Below are 19,325 nucleotides of genomic sequence, written 5' to 3'. Positions count from 1 at the left end.
AAGCAATGTTACTTTAAAATATATAACCTAGAAAAGACAAGATAAGTAAACCTCCTGACATAATAAAAATACTACCATTTATTATGTACTGAACATGAGGTAGGCCTTTGTCTAAGTACTTTAAATGCACTATCCCACTTAATCCTCATAACATCCTTAACTAGCAGAAACTATTGCTATCTGTCTTATAGATGATGGAAGTAAGTATTAGAGAGTAAGACAACCAGACTTTTTCTTGCATTAAGCACTCAAAGATTATTTAGTGTTGTCTTAAAGTTTCTAGAAAGCTAAAAAAATTTCCTATTTCTACTTTTTAAATTGCTTTTTCTTGGCAATGAGATTAAGTCTACTTCCTGTGGAGTGAAACCTTGAAAATCAATACATCTGTTTAACAGTTTGAGATCTCTGGAATTCTCATTGGGGCCTTCTTCCTATATAAAAAAACAGGCCAAAATGATGACTTCAACATTATCAAATGTAAAATGAAACCGACAAATAGAAAAAGCATTCTACATTTTAATGTAAATTATATATAAATATCTATGCTACATGCATGCAGTTTCTTCCAAAATATGATGATATTCCCGTATTTAAATTTTTATAGGGATAAACTAAAAATATAAAAAACTTTAAAAATATATGCATAACATTCTACAATAATATATGAAATATACTTTCTGAGGATAGAAAAGTTAACAAGATTGGAATTAAAGACAATATTTTGCTAAAAAGATATGCTGATAGCAGCATATTAGATTTTGCACAGAAAATAGATTACCAGAAGGAAATTTTCTGGAGAGAATATTTAATCTTCCTCAAATTTCTATTTCCTCTGTGTATAGCAGAGAGTCAGAAAGTCATTTCCAACAGTGTTCTCAGTGTCTTCAGAAGGTTTCTTCCTCCTGCGTGTCTTGGCTACCCTTCTACAATTAGTTATTACTGGTAGCAGACAGCAAGCATGTAAATAAAAACAAAAATTATGTATTTCAGCAGTTTAAGATATACATAATATTTGTAACAAAAGGCATGTCCCTTTTTTAAAGTTTATCTTATAACCTATGTGTAGAATTCAGAATATCTTACTATAGGTGATGCCTTTCATAGAACAATGTATGTTCATCATTGTCCTTTGCCTTTATGACCCAAATTTTCTCTGCAAATTTAGGTAAACTGTTCTTATAGACACTTTATTCAAAGAATACCTTATTCAGAGAATAAGATTATATATGTATATATACCCACATATGCACATACATTCATGTATACACATACACACACACACACACATATACATGTCTATATTACATATTTATAATTTATGTCTCTGGAAATAGTCCAAACAGCAAATGTACAATATGATCAATGACCTAGATTGTCCCTTGAAATTCATTATAATCATATCTAACAAGTAATATTGATAGCAGCAGGAAGCAGACAAATTCCTAGGCAGCAGGGGCGGGTCCCCATGAAACCTGACTTTCAAGCCAAAACCAGCCTGAAGCCTGAAAACAGGGTTGCCAGTTTGGGATGGAGTCTGCAACAGGAGTGAGAACTTCTATTCCTGTTCACCCACTCTTTCCCAATTGGTTCTTTCTAAATAGGGCTTTTTAACCAATCAAATGTTGCCTTTTCCAAGGCTACCTATAGCCCTCACCTCCCCCATTATAAGCCTATAAAAATCCCAGACTCAGCCTTACAGGGAGACTACCTGCCTTCAGGTAGGAGCTACCCACTTCAGGTTCCCTCTCTGCTGAAGGCTGTTCTGTCATTCAGTAAAACTCTTCTCGGCCTTGCTCACTATTCAGTTGTCCTCATAACCTCATTCTTCTTGGATGCAGGACAAGAACCTGGGATCTGCCAAACAGTGGATGTGAAAGGAGTTGTAAAGCTGTAGCCCTCCTGCTCTCCACAGGTGTCTAGCGGTCACCTTACATAACAGGAAGCAGTGTCAGGACTGGGCCAGCTGGGGAGTTGCAGGTTGGAGCAGTGCAACAGGACTGAACAAGTTAGGACATGCCGCTGTTCACCAAAATGTGTGGATGGCAGGAACCAGTGAACTGTAACACAAATGAGCTGTGACCCTTCTGGGGCCCAGACCTCAAGACTCCCCAGGCCAGAGTGGTAACATGCTGTAACACCCCCTTTTAGGCTCCATAGTTCCTGGCCTTTCTGAGTTTTTCAGGTGCTACCACATTCCCCTCATCCAAACACCAGCACCCAAGGCAGAAGCTTCTTGCAATACACCTGGTCCAGCTGCAGTCTCACACAGAGCCAGTACCTGGAGCTGCTTTCCCCGCAACAGCAACCAACATGCCTGGCTCACCCTTGGCAGGCGTGAGATCCAGGCCGCTAGCATGAGTCAAGTGCAGTCTGCCAGCCCAAGTGGGTGGAACAAACCCAGCAGGTGCAAGCAAAACTCAAGCAGGGGTGCTGCTGGCCGTGGAGGTCTCCGGCTGGTGAAGCAGCAATGAAAAATTCCTGTGTCAATATATTATCTCAGTGAATGCTATCAGCAAGAAATAAGAAAGCATTTTATACAGAAGGTTATATGAAAACCCATCAAAAAGGAATATTCTTGGTTTATGTACAATGAGCTTTCTACAAAGAATAATTTTGTACATTTCTCCCTGTCATGCTTGACCATAAAACCTGCCTAGTGATTAGACAGTAACCATGAGTCTGTGTCCAGGCATGCAAGTGAACATACACTTACAGAACAAAAGTAAACAAATAAAAGCCACTTAAAATGATGATATTTTCAGTCCTGGAAGAGCAGAGAGGAGGATATTGCTGACCTTTTCTAAACAAGCATCAAAGAGTAATTTCTCTTTGGTTTTATTTTCTCTTAAAAACTACTCTGACAATGCAAATTCAATATTCATCTGAACTCCCAAATCCTTCAGTTATCACAGGAAAACTGGATACTACAAGTTTTGAGATTTGGAGGGAAAGCAAAGCATGGCATGGTCAAAACTACCTCTTCGTGTAGTTCTTCGTATGTGTACCTCTTCGTATGTGTGAAATAAACTCAACAGAATTTATCAAATATGTGCTACAAGTTATTGAGGAAGAGCCCAAGGGGAAAAAGCCAGACTCTGTTCTCACCTACATAAAGCTTACAGTCTACTATCCAGAATGTTGGGTTATTTTCATTTATTCATCAATACACTTAGTGAACAGCATCTGTGACCCAGGCTAACGGCTGGGAATAGGGTGCTAGATATTAGGTCAGGCCTTCAAGTTTTGAATAGACAAGCAAACAATTAATAGCATTTAACACTATGGTGTGAGTGATGTGTGATCATGGAAGATAAAATAGTATGCCATGAGATACTGTAAAAAAGCGCACCAATATATAGTTTCCTTAAGAGGCCAGAATCAGCACAAGCTCCTCCAGATTTGTAAACAGGATTGACACTGTAGCAAAATAAGCATGATAAGAGATAAATTTCCTAATAATGTTCCTTACTAATAGATCCAACTCTCCTAACATGGTTATTATGAAGAGTAAGAAGTTCTTTGCAAAGTCTTATTAGCCCCTTTAACAAGTTTTAATACAAACTGATGCTTCAATTACTAGGTTACACAGTTTAATTAATGAGCACAGAATTGGAAATCATGTTGTTGTTTTTCAATACAAACTTGTCAACTAAGGGGCTGTGGTTCTGACAAGTCACTTAAAGAATATGCTTATGTTACCTTAGATGTTGAAGAGAGTAATATTTATTTTCTCATCTACTTTACAATGCTTGTATAATAATGGAGCAGTACCTTTAGCTCCAGAAAAGAAAAATGGTGTGTAAGAACAAAATACTCTAATGCTATCATTTAATATTACAGAGAAAGAGTTGTAATAAATTTCAGCATTTTTACTTTCAAAAGACCTTTCTCTTCATTAAAGTGTCAGTGACAACGGAGGAAGCAGTTCAAGGGCTGCAAGAGGACAAGCATCAGTGGATTCCTTCCAGGTCCAGATTGGATTTCAACTTTCATTTGAAAAATTAAAAAACTCTGGACTCTGAATTTTAGAGTTGGTCAGAAAAATGTGTGACTGACATTCTTTCTTCTGAAAAGTATTACTAAACATTTTAACTGCAGGGAACCTCATTAGTCCAAATAATTACAGCTTAACTCTGCATCAAACTGGCAACAAATGTATCACTGATGATATACAGATGCTTGTAAAGAACACTTTATGATGGCACATTCTTTCCATGTTTTGCTATTATACGGTTATTAAAGAATGTGTATGAAACAGGAATGTGTGCAACACACACACATATGATTCATACTTAAATGGTCAAATATTAAATGGTAAGTTAAAAGGAAATGGTTTCAGATCACATAACAAGCCCCTGAAAAAAGGAAGAGAGAGAGAGAACATCAAACTACTTGCAAAACGATACATAGAGAAATGTACTATTCAGCCCTGATCCAGTTCCATGTGTGCCACAGAAGCAGCCTTGGTCATTCACAAAAATAATTCAATGAAATTCCAAATTTAGTATGACTGCCAAGCTAATAAGCAAATTTGTTTCCATTAGTAGATGGCCTGCTATTCAGCTTGAGAAAATCAAAACCAGCAGTGAATTCAACAATTAAAAGGCACTTTTACCCAAGCCATCTAAGTGAGCTACAGGTATTTTATTTACTTATTTTCTTTTTTATTGACAGATAAAATTGTTTGTATTTACCATGTACAACATATTGTTTTGAAGTAAATATGCAGATGGATGAATACATCTACCTAATTAACGTATGTGTTACCTCATAAACTTGTCATTTTTATGGTGAGTCTCCTTTACATTCACTCTCTTAGCAATTTCAAGAATCCTATATCTTGTTACCTATGGTCAGGATGTCATAGTATAGATGATGCTGATGTTCCTTTTGTGAATTTCACAAAAGAAATGAGAACAAAAGCCAGAGAGAGCCAATGGGTGAAGCAGGGAGATTAAGAAATTAATATAGATAAAATTAAATGATTTAAAGATTCTCTCCTCACTTTTTTGACTCAATCCACAACTCTGGAACACATATTGAATTTTTAGACTTACAATCATTTCAGTTTATCTAAATTACTTTACCAAATGTCCTCCTGAAGGCAGCGAAATGATATATTAAAAAAAATCTGTATGGATATAAAGTCACGTGTTCCCAAGGGATAAGCGCATCATCACAGAAAACGTTGGACCCTGCTGGATACATTCTTGGCACCAGTTGAGAGAAACTAAAGCAAAAGAAATCAGGGAAAGTAGCAAATGCCATGTAATGGAATGCATTTAAAATAGAGAGCTCCTGCCTTCTATGTGTGGCTGGAATCTGGACTGCAGGTCACGTTATGTTCCACATATACCTATAAATCTCATTTAACAATATTGTATATAATAACATCTCTAATGATTTGTAAAGAGTAAGGAAGCATAAGACATAAACTCTTTCCTTTAATTGGACTGGGACACACAGATACACAAAATATTTTAAAACGCTAAAAAATGCATAACAATGAACTATTGATTTATTGTTAGATTTCTCTTTTTAGCTCACACTTGAGACTTTTCCTGTGATCAAATATCTATTTTCTAATGTGTATGCTTGTAGAAATCTTATGAACTATTTTTCTACTTAATGTATCATAAATTAAAAACTTATTGGTGATTATGATAATAAGAAAAATTAATGGTTTTATCAGGCGATGACTCATAGTTTCTTACAGCATGAAAAAATCATAATGTATAATAATAAAGGCACAAAAACCTTTGTCCTCTAGTGAAAAATGACAGATTAATCACTGTATTATGAAATCACAAGCAAAAACAATGCAGTCACTTTCTATTTTATAGCATTGCAGAAAGACTGGTAGGGAAACAAATATACCAAATTAGGAGCCTAAAGAACTGGGTTCTAATTCAACCTTTGTGACTTACTAAATATAAGCTCTTTGAGTTTTAGCTTCCTCGTCTATAAAATTGGTAAGCATTATTACAGTTAAGCAATTACAACTATCTCTGTGAAACTGCTTCGCTTGTTTTGGATGTATTATAATTACATGCTAGTTCCTAGAATGTAACATAAAAAGTGCCTTTGAAAAGAACTTTGTTTTAGATACGAGATAATTTTAATGTTAATTTTGCCATTTGACAGATGAAATCAAAGCCCTAGGATATTTAAATTTGAATGGAAAAGTAAAGAATATATACAAGTTAAGCATCCCTAATCTAAAAATTCACAATGTGAAATGCTCCAAAATCTAAAACTTTCTGAGGGTTAACGTGATGCCACAAGCGGAAGATGCCACACTTGACCTCATGTGATATGTTGCAATCATAACTTTGTTTTATGCAAAAAATTATTTAAAATATTGTATAGAATTACCTTCAGACTGTATGCTTAAAGTATGTAAAAAGCATACATTTTGTTTTTAGACATAGGTCCCATCCCGAGAATATCTTATTATGTATATGCAAATATTCCAAAACCCGCCAAAAAATTCAAAGTGTGAGACACTTCTGGTCCCAATGCATTTTAGATAAGAGATACTCTATCTGTACAGCTTTTAATTTTTTTAGTGGGCATTAAAAATGATCTCCAAAGTCAGTTCTTGACAGATCTTGCATCTTGATTTCACCTAAAACTCTCATTATGTCATTTAGATTAGAAGAGATGAAGCCTCAATGTGTCCTAGGAACTCTCTGCACATTTTCTATGGCCCAGAATTGTGCAAACTTTGTAGCTGTTTCTGTGAGTGGTGTTGGTAGAATGTGGATGTATGCATGTATGTAGGAAGGAAAAGTTTATGAGTGATGGAGCCCCTGAACTTTGTCTTCTCCTTCCTTTTCTGTACGTCATGATGTCAAAGACTTGTGTGGGTGGGTCAAGGCTGGAAAGTCCACTTGACTAAAAGCTATGCATTCCATATCCTCAGCATTCCCAAGAATACATTACAGTATCTGACTTCCCTTCAGAATTCTTCAGAAATATTTTTTGATATGTGCAGCACATAGATAGTAATGATTTATTACTCCCTTCTTAGCCCTTACCTGTTTATTTTCTCTTATATTTAAAGTATGCAGAAGAGTGAACACAATTTGAATTTCTATCTTGTGTTCCAAAAATCTAGCATCTATCAAAACACAGTAGAACTCTAATTAGACCCCAGATGCTTCTAACATCTGATTAACCCTCATATTATCAGTGTCACATACAATTGAGTATTAAACATTTTGTCAGAATATTTGAAGTCTCCAAAACTTTTATACTCTTTTTTTTTTTTTAGTAAAACTTGATGGCAGATTTGCTTCTAAGACATCTGTAGACTCCAAGAAAATACTTTAGGGAAGAAGGAGAAAGCGGCAGCAGCAATTCCTTCCTCGGTTGACATCCTAAAATTGGGCATGACCACTGACTGTTCCCTGCAAAATTTCACAGGCGTAAGGCATGGAAATTTCCAAAGCCTCTAGTTAATCCTGCATGAGGATAAGACGGAGTTTTGAAAATCAACTTAAAGGGAAAACCAAGAACAGGGCTCACATGGGTCAGCACCTAGGTGACACTATCAGAGTTGGTGGATCATGGGCATTGGAGAAAAGCTTAATATTTTTCAAGGAAAGCATTCCAAGACATAGGGCCAGGGTAAGAGTTCTACTTGTTAGTACAAAAGGGTTGTATTGCTTAGTGAAAATATTTGTTAGCCTTATCCAAATTCCCATGGGTCTGTTAGAAATGGATGAAGCAAACTACAAGCTCCACTGTGTAGAAAGAAGACTATTTGCCTAAGAGTTTAGATAGACACCTAGAAGCATAACATTCATATCAATACTGAGTTTTTGTAATTGCAAAAGATGATCCGTGGCTATATTTCCAGACACAGGGCAAGGAAAAACCCTAAATAGCTTTGCATACAAAAGGAAGGTTTTTTTTTCTCTCTTGCCCTGCAAATGGCCACTTGAAATAGAGAGTAAGAGAAGGTCAAGCAAGAAAATGATATAACTAAAGTGTGTTTAAAACAAGGATTTAAATTTATTCTACAGTGATATGAAGAGTTAGGAAACTAAAACCCCTTCTGTTTCCCTAAACATTTATATTAGTCGGGGTTTTCTAAAGGGACAGGATTAATAGGATAAATGTATATATAAAGAGGGGAGCTTATAAGAAGTATTGACTCACAGGATCACAAGGTGAAGTCCCACAATAGGCTGTCTGCAAGCTGTGGAGCAAGAAACCCAGTCTGAGTCCCAAAACCGCCAAAGTAGGAAAGCCAACAGTGCAGCCTTCAGTCTGCAGCTAGAGGTTCTAGAACCCCTGGCAAATGACGCGTGTAACTCCAAGAGTCCAAAAGCTGAGAACATGGAGTCCGATGTTCAAGGGCAGGAAGCAGCCAGCACAGAAGAAAGATAAAGGCCAGAAGATTCAGACAGTCTAGTCCTGTCATGTTCCTCTGCCTGCTTATATCCTAGCCATGGCGGCCGCTGATTAGATGGTGTCCACCCAGATTGAGAGTGGGTCTGCCTCTCCCAGTCCACTAACTCAAATGTTAATCTCCTTTGGCAACACCCTCACAGACACATCCAGGAACAATACTTTGCCTCCTTCAATCCAATCAAGTTGACACTCAATATTAACCATCACAACATTCAAGAAAACACATAATACAGGCAAAAATGTGTGGGTATTTATGATATATTTACATGTGAGTATATGAAAAATCTCACAAAAAAGTTTAGCTTTATTTGGAAAAAAATAAAAGAATAGCCATCAAACATAATGCAGAGAACAAGAGTTCAACAGAGGTAGGAAGTCCAAGATGAAAGAGTCCACAAAACTTCTGGAGGTTTTTTGGGATTCTCAGAAACAGTTGGGGTTTTTTGTTTGTTTGTTTGTTTGTCTTTTTTAAATTAATATAACAGTGAAAGGGAGGTTCTAGTCACACTTATTTAGTTAGCTCTTAATGGGTCGCTAACAACCAGGCTTCAAGTGTATCTTGAATGCCTCTTTGGTCCTAATTATCATTTAAATCTAATCTGGCACACAAATTAGGATTGCCAGATAAAATCCTGAAAGCTCAGTTAAATTCAAATTTCAAATTTAAAAAATAATTTCTTTGTGTGTCACAAATGATATATAGGCCATAGCTATACTAAAAATTTATTCATTGCTCTGTACTCCCAGCACTTTGAGAAGCAGAGGCGAGTGGATCGCTTGAGATCAGGAGCTTGAGACCAGCCTGGTCAACATGGTGAAACCCCATCTCTACTAAAAATACAAAAATTAGCTGGGCATGGTGGCACAAGCCTGTAATCCCAGCTACTTGGGAGGCTGAGGCAAGAGAATTACTTGAACCTGGGAGACGGAGGTTGCAGTGAGCCAAGATCACACCACTGTACTCCAGTCTGGGTGAAAGAGCAAGACTCTGTCAAAAAAATATATATATACACACATATATACATTGTGAATTGCTTATCTGAAATTCAAATTTAACTGGGTATTCTGTATTTTATTTTATTTGTTCAATCTGACAGCTATAACATAGATATAATTTTTCTTTTTGTTAAGCTTAATTTCTGCTTGCTCAATCTGTCTCGCATTAGTCTTCATTATCACTGTGCTTATTCAAATGGAGTCACTTTGTCCTATCCATCAACTTGATATTATGTATCTGTGAGTGATTTCTATTATTGGATGTCTTTTAATGTGCTAGCTAACTTAGAGTTGCCTTCTGCCTCTGATGAACTGAATATATACAGGTTCCTCTTCATTAGGGAATAACATTTTGACATAAATAGACATAAATACTATTCCAATCTCCACAGATGAAACTAGACATTCTAATTATGATAATTGCTGTGGATACCTTTTAAGGCATATTTCCATTTAATAAATGCATCATAGATTAGGCAGTATTCTAGGTAATGGTAATAGAAAATAAAAAAAAAAGACAGGATTCTTGTCCTTAAAGTTCTCACATTGCATTTGGGGAAAATGTGAATAAATGAGTAATTTCAATATTAATTGCAAGAGATAGGAGGTATGCACAAGAAGTGGCAGATAGAGGCCAAGGAGGTGGATCACTTAAGGTCAGGAGTTCAAGACCAGCCTGGCTAACATGGTGAAACCCTGTCTCTTCTAAAAATACAAGAATTAGACAGGCATGGTGGTGCATGCCTGTAATCCCAGCTACTTGGGAGGCTGAGGCAGGAGAATTGTTTGAACCCAGGTGGCAGAGGTTGCAGTGAGCCAAGACTGTACTACTGGACTTTATCCTGGGTGACAGCAAAAATCTGTCTCAAAAAAAAGGGAGGGAAGGAGGAATTACAATATTTGATATTAATACTTACAAATTTTAGCCTCTGTGCTTGAATAAACAATTAGATCAATGGAGCATATACAAAAATTTCATTCTTACTAGTAGACTTTAGAGATCGGGGGAAAAAATGATGGATTCAATAAGTAGTACTGATACATCTGATTATCCATATAGAAATCAAAGTTGATTCCTGTATCACATCATTTTTAAAAAATCAAATTCAGGTAGAATGAAGACTTACATATTGAAAACAATGGTATAACCCTTTTAGAAACCAATCAACGAAATTATTTCTGATTTTGAAGTAGGCAATATTTCTTCAAAAAGACAAAAAGAAATGTGTTCATTTGAAGACACTAAACTGGGCGTAAAAAGTCAAGCCACAAACTGACAAACCACAACCCAAGCAATTGACAATGGATCAATATTGAGTTACATGAATAAGTAAGTGCTACAGACCAATAATACAATATTATCAATACTATAGAAAAAATGAACAAAATAGCCCAGTGCAGTGGCTCACTCCTGTAATCCCAGCACTGTGGGAGGCCAAGGCAGGTGGATCACAAGGTCAGGAGTTCAAGACCAGCCTGGCCAAGATGGTGAAACTCCATCTCTACTGAAAATACAAAAATCAGCCAGGCATGGTAGTGGGCGCCTGTAATCCCAGCTACTTGGGAGGCCTAGGCAAAAGAATCACTTGAACCCAGGAGGTGGAGGTTGCAGTGAGCCAAGATCACACCACTGTACTCCAGCCTAGGCAACAAAGCAAGACGCCATCTCAAGAAAAAAAAAAAGAAAAATGAACAAAATATATAAGAAGTCAATTCAGAGAAGAACAACAAATAATGGCAAAAAAAAAACCCTATTAAAAGGATAGCAAATATCATTATTAAAAAATCAAAGAAATATACAATTTAAAAAAGGAATATTTTCTAGAACAGTAAAAATTAAAAGGTTTGAGAACACCAAATGTATGTACATGCAGTAAGTCTCTTCACATGGGGCTTCTTAAACTGCAGGTTGGCACTATTATTTTTGAAAGTCTTTTGGAATATGTAATAAAGTTTCACAAGCAAAAACAAAATGATCCAATAATTCCACTTCAAGGTACACACTCTAAAGAAACTCTTAACACATGTGAACCAGGAAACAGGTCCAAAAATTTTAAAGTTGCAATGTTCATTGCTACTTTGTCATTTTAAAAATCTAGAAAAAATATCAATTGACAGTAAAACAGATGGGTAGTCTGTATATGGATTGAATTGTAGGCAAAGCAGTGAAAATGAATGAAATACAGTTGTACAATTCATCAGGGATTAATCTCAATACATTATTTAAAAAATTGTTTTTATTATGAAGTTAATAAAATACATATTATATAATTTTATTGACATGCAGTCCAAAACAAATATATGATAGTTGTTAAGAAAGAAAGAGAGGTATACAATTAGAAAGTAAAACCCAAAAAGCATTCAATGAACAGGCAATATTTTATTTTAAATCTGAGTAGTCCATTCATAAATGTTCACTTCATTTTTGAACTGTTAATACATTGTATGTATTATTCTTATAATGCTTTTTTGTGTAAAACCTATAATTTATGTCTCAGTTGCTATGTTGGTAATGTCTTAGATGGAAATCTTGGCACTCACTATAATATTCTAGACATTCTGCCTGATAATCATTATCACACATTTGAGATCTATTTGTTCCTGGCTTCCATGATGACTAACCAAACAAATTCCTTGGTGTCCAGATTTAGAAATACTGTGAATTGTTCAGTAGTTGTATTGGTTTCTGATCACAAAAGTTTCTTGCAGTATCTGGTGTTATCACTGCTGCTTAGCCAGCTCCTTAGTAGCCCAACTTCAGCCTAATTAACTGCCCAGGCAATAGGTTTGTGGCTTGCATTTTTTAGATCATAACATAATATTTTTCCTATAAACTGTCATAGCTGCCTGGATGACATATTTGTTTACCTGTAACCAATTATACTTTGTCCAGCAGTTACTTTTCCTTCATCAAAAGGTTTTGTTTGTTTCCTGCATGCCTGACACTGTTTTCAATTGTAGAAATCACAGTATTCCTTTTATTTCATCCAGCCTTGTTAAAGTTTTGGGAGGAGTTTGAATTTACATTGTGTTTCCAATCCCTAAAAGATCTTTCCCATATATCATGCAGTTTCCTACCATAAGCCCTAATAACTTTAATTAATCTGCCAGTGTTCTTTCTCCAACTAAGGCCAGTTTAGTGACAATATAATGCATTTCCTCATTGAACCTGACTATAGTTCAATACATACTTTTTTAAAAAAATCGATGAAGGTTGTTTGCTTGTTTGTTTGTTTGTTTCCTCAGTGCAAAACCTCCTTACCTCTTTCAGCTAATGGTGGAGAGATTTCTATCTAATAGTAATATTTGAAGGCAATCAGGATTTTGCATCAGAAGAGAAAGCCATTAAGAATGGATTTTTGGGCCGGGCGCTGTAGCTCACGCCTGTAATCCCAGCACTTTGGGAGGCCGAGGCGGGCAGATCACGAGGTCAGCAGATAGAGATGGCGAAACCCCGTCTCTACTAAAAATACATAAAATTAGCCGGGTGTGGTTGCCGGCGCCTGTAGTCCCAGCTACTCAGAAGGCTGAGGCAAGAGAATGGCGTGAACCCGGGAGGCGGAGCTTGCAGTGAGCAGAGATCTCGCGGCTGCACTCCAGCCTGGGCAGTAGAGACTCCATCTCAAAAAAAAAAAAGAATGGATTTTTGTAAGTTAGGTTCAACATTTTTTTGGTCTTATAAAAAGACTTGTTAAGTCAGAATGAGAGGAGTAAGGGCCTCTCTCATGCAAATTTCACCTCTTGGCGAAAGATGCTCTGTTTTTGGCTCTTTGTAGAGGTAGTGACTTTGACAACTAGTTTCTACTGAGCTATAGAAACCCACAGGCTTAATCCGTAGTACATTCCCCACCCTTCATCCCGCTCTTCTGCAAATCAGTTGTCAACATGTATTGTTGCTTATTATTCACTAAGATCTTATTTGTGATGTAGTGAAAATATAGACACAACAAAATGACAGGTAAATTAAATTGGAGAGCAGAAACATACACACATACACAGAACCACAAATACACAGCCACACTGCAACTCTCACCATGAATCATGAACACTACTACCATCACCAACAACCAGTAATCCTAAATTGGAGTAATGAAAGGGAATAAATCTAGAAAGATATCACATTTCCAAAACTGTGTGAAAGTGATTAGATGTTTTAAAATAATAGGTTTGTTTTAATTAATATAGCTACTACACTGACTCTCATAACTAGTTGATATTTTTGAGAATAAGAAAATATGAAATATGATTTTTGTGTTGCTATGCAGGAGGATATAATCAATTTGCAAGTAGAGAATGTAACAGAATTACATGCACAAAGGGCTTCTTTTTTTTTTTTTTTTCTGTTGTGTACTCAGAATAAATGCTATTTGTTAAGGTTAACAAAGCTCACACAAAAGCTGTTTCAATCCAGGGTTTAACAGTGTAAATTCGGAGGCATTACCTTGTGGATTTACCTTACATCCCTGGGTTGAATGTGTTTGTGACTGGCTTTGATCCAAACTAACTAGAGGCAAATCCTCCCCTGCCTAATGAGTATCAGGTCAATGTGGAGCAGGGTATTGCTAAATCTACAAAGATACTGACTAAATCTAGGCTCAACAAGATAAAATGTTTATATTATTATCATTTTTAATTTTGATGCATGAGCAGCTCAAAACTAGTTGTATACTCATATTATTAAACATTACTGTAACATAAGGGTCAAACGATTTTCTCAAAGCTAAATTATTCAGAAAAGGAAGATGTACTAGAAAGAGCATGGGCTTGAAATTTAAACAGACTGATTGTGTTCAGTCTCTTTTTACAACCCACTATTTGTGTGATTTGAAGCGATATACTTACATTTTCTATGTGTGTTTCCTAAGCTTTAAAATGAGAACAACATTATTTACATCAGAAATTTGTAAACTTTTTCATGTATGGCACATGAGATTAAACATGGGGCAATTTGTGGGTATTTATGTGGAGCTTGGCAAAATATAATCTTTATATTATATATTTATTAGAAAAATACAATTCAAGTCTTGGGTAAAATACTGTATTGGTTTGTATAATACTTCCAAATAGTTTCATGAGCAACTTGAGCTTGATTCATGAACATAATATTTTGGAGGTTTTTAAAATATCAGGTCTTAAGTTTGCTTACATGTTTATAATAATCCTTTCAAAATATTGTTAGTTGTCATCAATATGTAACTCTGCACAAGTGCATAAGAAATATAAAGCATTGGCCGGGCGTGGTGGCTCATGCCTGTAATCCTAGCACTTTGGGAGGCCGAAGCGGGCAGATCACAAGGTCAAGAGATTGAGACCACCCTGGAGAACATGGTAAAACCCCATCTGTACTAAAAATACACAAATTAGCTGGGAGTGGTGGCATGCACCTGCAGACTCAGCTACTCGGGAGGCTGAGGCAGGAGAATCACTTGAACCTGGGAAGCGGAGGTTGCAGTGAGCCAAGATAACACCACTGCACTCCAGCCTGGAGACAGAGCAAGACTTTGTCAAAAAAAAAAAAAAAAAGAAGGAAAGAAATATAAAGCATTTTAGAACCATGCAAAATTGTTCAATTGAATTATATTTACAGTTGAATAACTTATTTTATTAATAAATATTAAATGTACTGGTATAATGTGAATGTATTTTAAATGTAACTGAATTTTTCGTATAAATGATTTCACAGTAAGATGAAGCCTTTATTTGCAAAGTTTTGTATACTTTCTGAGCAATTAACTCTGGGGCGAGTTCAAACAGCACTATTAGTTCCAGTTTTCCATTGCTACATAAAAAGCCACCCTTAATTTTACAACTTAAAGCAATAATATTAATTTAGTTTTCTCACAAACTTGCAATTTTGGTAGGGTTCAGCAAGGATGGCTTATTCCCCTCCCCTCAGCCCCACCCAGTGGTATCAGCTACAATAGCTTAAGTGCAACTAAAGGATCAATTTTCCAGAAGACCATTTACATGGCTGATATCTTGATGCTGGCTGCTGGCTGGAAGCTCATCCAGGTGCTGTCAGCCAGGGGCCTTAGTTTACATCTATGTAGTCATCTTCATAGAGATCCTCAGGCTTCTATTAGAATGATGACTGGGTTCCAAGAGCTACAATTCCAAAAGACAGGAAAGTGGAGACTGCTAGTCTTTTATTACCTGGGCTCAGAAACTAGGCATCACTTCTGTTTCATTCTGTTGAAGAAACTGTCACAAATTCACCCAGATTCAAGAGGAGAGAGCACAGACTGCCACCATTTTCCATCCACTACAATATTTAATGATAGAGTTTGGAGGTGCCACTCATAGTCATGTGTATCATGAGACAGTTTGCCTGTTTGTTATGCTTTACAGATCCCTGAAACCCAACCCCGTTCAGCAGCATCACCAGTTCCTTGTGGGTAACGGGCAGTAGTGAATTCTGAATCTATTACAATTGTTGAGTAGCTATCCAGGTAATAGAGCAATTTCTTGGCCAAGCCCAGGGTATTAATGAGTATTAGCAAGTACCTGTTCTGCTCACTGTCTGTGAAGATCATGGAGTGTTCATCTGCCTGTGCTGTGCTTTGCTATCTATGGGGTACTTCTCATTGACAGAGACATTTCTAGGAATTCTGAAAAACTGAAAACCCTTCAAGTTTTCCTGAAAGTTGAGAAGTTCAACATCTTGTTGTACACCTGTCTTAGTCAGTTTGGGCTGATATAACAGAGTACCATAGACTGAGTGGCTTATAAACAACAGAAATGTATTAGGTTGCTGCAAACATAATTGCAGTTTTTTATTAGGTTGATGCAAAAACCGCAATTACGTTTGCACCAACTTAATATTTCTCACAGTTCTGGAGACTCAAAGCCCAAGATCAGTAAACAGCATGGCCAAGTTCTGGTGAGGGCCTCCTTCCAGGTTGCACACTGTCAACTTCTTGCTGTAAGTTCTCATATGGTAAAAAGAGGAAAAGAGGAGTTGAAAACTCTCTAGAGTTGTTGTTTTGTTTTTTGCTTTTTTTTTTTCAAGACAGAGTCTCACTTTGCCACCCCAAGCTGGAGAGCAGCGGCATGATCATAGCTCACTGCAGCCTAGAATTCCTGGGCTTAAGGGATCCTCCCACCTTAAGCTCCCAAGTAGCTGAGATTATAGGCACAAGCTACGTTGCCTGGCTCTTGGGATCCCTTTTATAATCCCATTCATAAGGATTCCATCCTCATAAGCTAATTATTGGTAAAAAGCTTCACCTCCTCATTTCATCACAATGGGGGCTGGAATTTCAATGTATGCATTTTAGGGTGACAAAAAGTTTCAGTCCATAGCAACGCCTATAATCTATTGCAACAAATCGTGTGTGAAACTTGTTTCCCTTCATAGGATTAACCATGATGCATATAATATGAGCTAATAATAGGTATGTAAATAGTGGTTAAAAATGTGGACCCTGGGTTCGGACCATTAAAATTAAATTTCTGGTTTCATCTTTATCTAGTTGTTTGATGTTGTTGGTAAAATAGAGATTAAAAAAGATTTTACCTCGGGTTGTTATAAGGAATACATAGGATAAGGCATACAGTAGATAAAGTCCAGCACATAGTTGATATTACAATAAATTGCTCTAATTATAATAAATCTCATAACTCACATATCTGCACGCCATGGGTAAACCCAAGGTTTTCAGTGGTGCTTACTTTTATAATCTTTTCAAAACAATCATTAATGGTTATTTACTCAATTTTATAGTTTTTTATTTTTAGCCTTTTTGCCTTATACTTAATGTTCTGTAACTATTTTCCTCTCATTTACACTGCTTGAAACACCTCCTATTTCAATATTACCTATGGTATGTGATAATTCACTTCAAGTTTCATACAGTAAAATATTAATGAAGAGGCCAAGAAAAAACAGACCACAGATTTGCTAGATCTGCAAATTAAGACTCCAAATTTATTACTATGTTTTCTTTGTCATCTTGAAGCCAGCTTTCAATCTAATTGACTCAATTTTTATATAGGATCTAATTTTTAAAAACAAAATTTTAGGAAACACTATATAGTAAGAGAAAATTAAATTTCGCAACTCAAAAGTTCATTTAATTGATTTTTAATGGTGTAAGTTAAGCTTTCCAAAGTCATAGATTTTTATTCAAAAAGCATAGTTAATCAGTATTTGGCGCCTCCCTGCCTTTCCCTCATATACTTCTGTTAAGATGGGCACCCATCGGAGGATTGACATGAGATCACAATATGTGGGGACGTCGGCCTCTTAGTGTGCTGAGTGTCAATGAGGGACAAGGCCGAGTGGAGAAAGGAGTGCAAGGAAAAAGAGCAGAGACCAAGAAAACTGAAACAGTAATATTATTTTCTCAAGAAGGAACTAAGTGTGAGTTCTTAGAGTACTATAGGTATTTCCAACCCACTTGAGTCCAAATAATATTTAAGAAACAAAGGGAATCTGTTCTGGGGGAGCAGAATAGATTATACATATGTAGAAGTGAAATCATCATGAGGCAGTCATAGAAATCCAGTCATTTGGGGAAATTTGCTAAGCATAACAATGGAGACAGAAGAAAAATTCAGATGCCCTGAAAATAGGGGTTGACAAAAAAGGAGAGAGAATCAATAGACTTGGGTCAGATGGCTGAGATTCTTCACAATATCTCATTCTCAAAATATCAGTAGTTTGCAAGGAGTAATCAGAGACAATTGTACCAAAGGCCTCTGTCAGAAGTGAATCTAATAGAGAAGACTGACCTATTTTCCCTGATTTCCTTTAGTTTCAGGGACCTATTTATTAATATCACTCAGGTTTATTATGGCTTTGTCAATTTTTCTTGGTTTATCTCCAACTTATGTTGTATTTATTGTGCACTAGTTTCAAAACTTTCTGTAGAACTTGAAAGGCCTTCTTTCATTATCTTCTTGCACCTAGACTTGCAGCTCATAATTTATCTTTCCTCAGAACCCCATAGGTAAACTTTTCTTCAGAATCGGGTAGTAAATACACTAGATTTGAATTTTTAGTGGTGGTTGAATGGTCTCTGTTACAAGTTCTCAATTCTGCCTTTGTAGTGCAAAAATAGCCATAGACAATAAGTAAATTCATGGGTGTGTCTGTGTCCTAGTGAAATTTTATTAACAGTAATACGTAGCCCGTTATCTGTAGTTGTAGTTTACTGACCATTGCCTTTAGAAGGTAAACGCACCCCTTCCCTGAAAAAGCTTTCAGGATTTTTGTTTTGTTCGAATTTTTAGTTTTGCTGTTATTAGGATATGACTTCTTGCATAATTTTTTTTCTTGTGTTAATCCTGAATGTCAAACTTTTTTTACTTGTGTTAATCCTGAATGTCAAACAGTAACTTTTTTCCAAAGACTGGAGCTTTTATTTTGGAAAATGTCCTTCTATTAGACTGATGATTTTCTCTGCCCATTCTCTCAATTCTGTTATTTTGTTATTATACTAATGAATAGTTGGAATTCTTGAACTAGCCATTATATCATATACCTTTTCTGTATACTTTTTCTCTGGTGATTATAAAAAAAATTAAGTTCTTTCTTTTATCTCACTTATTTTAACTTTAATTGAGTCAAATCTGCTATTCACTTCTTTTTTCTAAATTAATATTTGGTGGGGTTCGTTTTCTCAGTAGTCAAAATAATTCTGTTTTCTCTTTTTATCTCTTTGGGTGGGCTAATTTTCTGTTTACTGTGGTGGCTATTTCAGTTTCTTTGTGCTAGGCAGAATAAAATGTTTATTTTTAATTATTTATTATATAATATATAATAATATATGTGATTATTATATATAATATATAATAATATATGTTATTATATATAATATATAATAATATATGTGATTATTATATATAATATATAATAATATATGTGATTATTATATATAATATACAATAATGTATGTGATTATTAT

General features: G+C 35.8%; 1 long non-coding RNA gene across 1 annotated transcript in view; it reads right to left on the bottom strand.

The window, feature by feature from the left end:
- LOC131384317 (uncharacterized) overlaps window positions 1-8,239 on the bottom strand; it is a 77,143-nt gene extending 68,904 nt beyond the window's left edge. Inside the window, exon 1 of the long non-coding RNA XR_009215041.1 lies at window positions 8,167-8,239. This is a non-coding gene — a long non-coding RNA (uncharacterized LOC131384317). The remainder of the gene's footprint in view (window positions 1-8,166) is intronic.
- Between the last annotated feature and the right edge of the window lie 11,086 nt (window positions 8,240-19,325).

Source organism: Hylobates moloch, unplaced genomic scaffold, assembly GCF_009828535.3.
Source record: "Hylobates moloch isolate HMO894 unplaced genomic scaffold, HMol_V3 SCAFFOLD_9, whole genome shotgun sequence".
In the NCBI taxonomy this organism is placed as follows: Eukaryota; Metazoa; Chordata; class Mammalia; order Primates; family Hylobatidae; genus Hylobates; species Hylobates moloch.
Note: the sequence above shows the minus strand (reverse complement) of the source record. Positions and strands in the feature narration are given on the sequence as shown.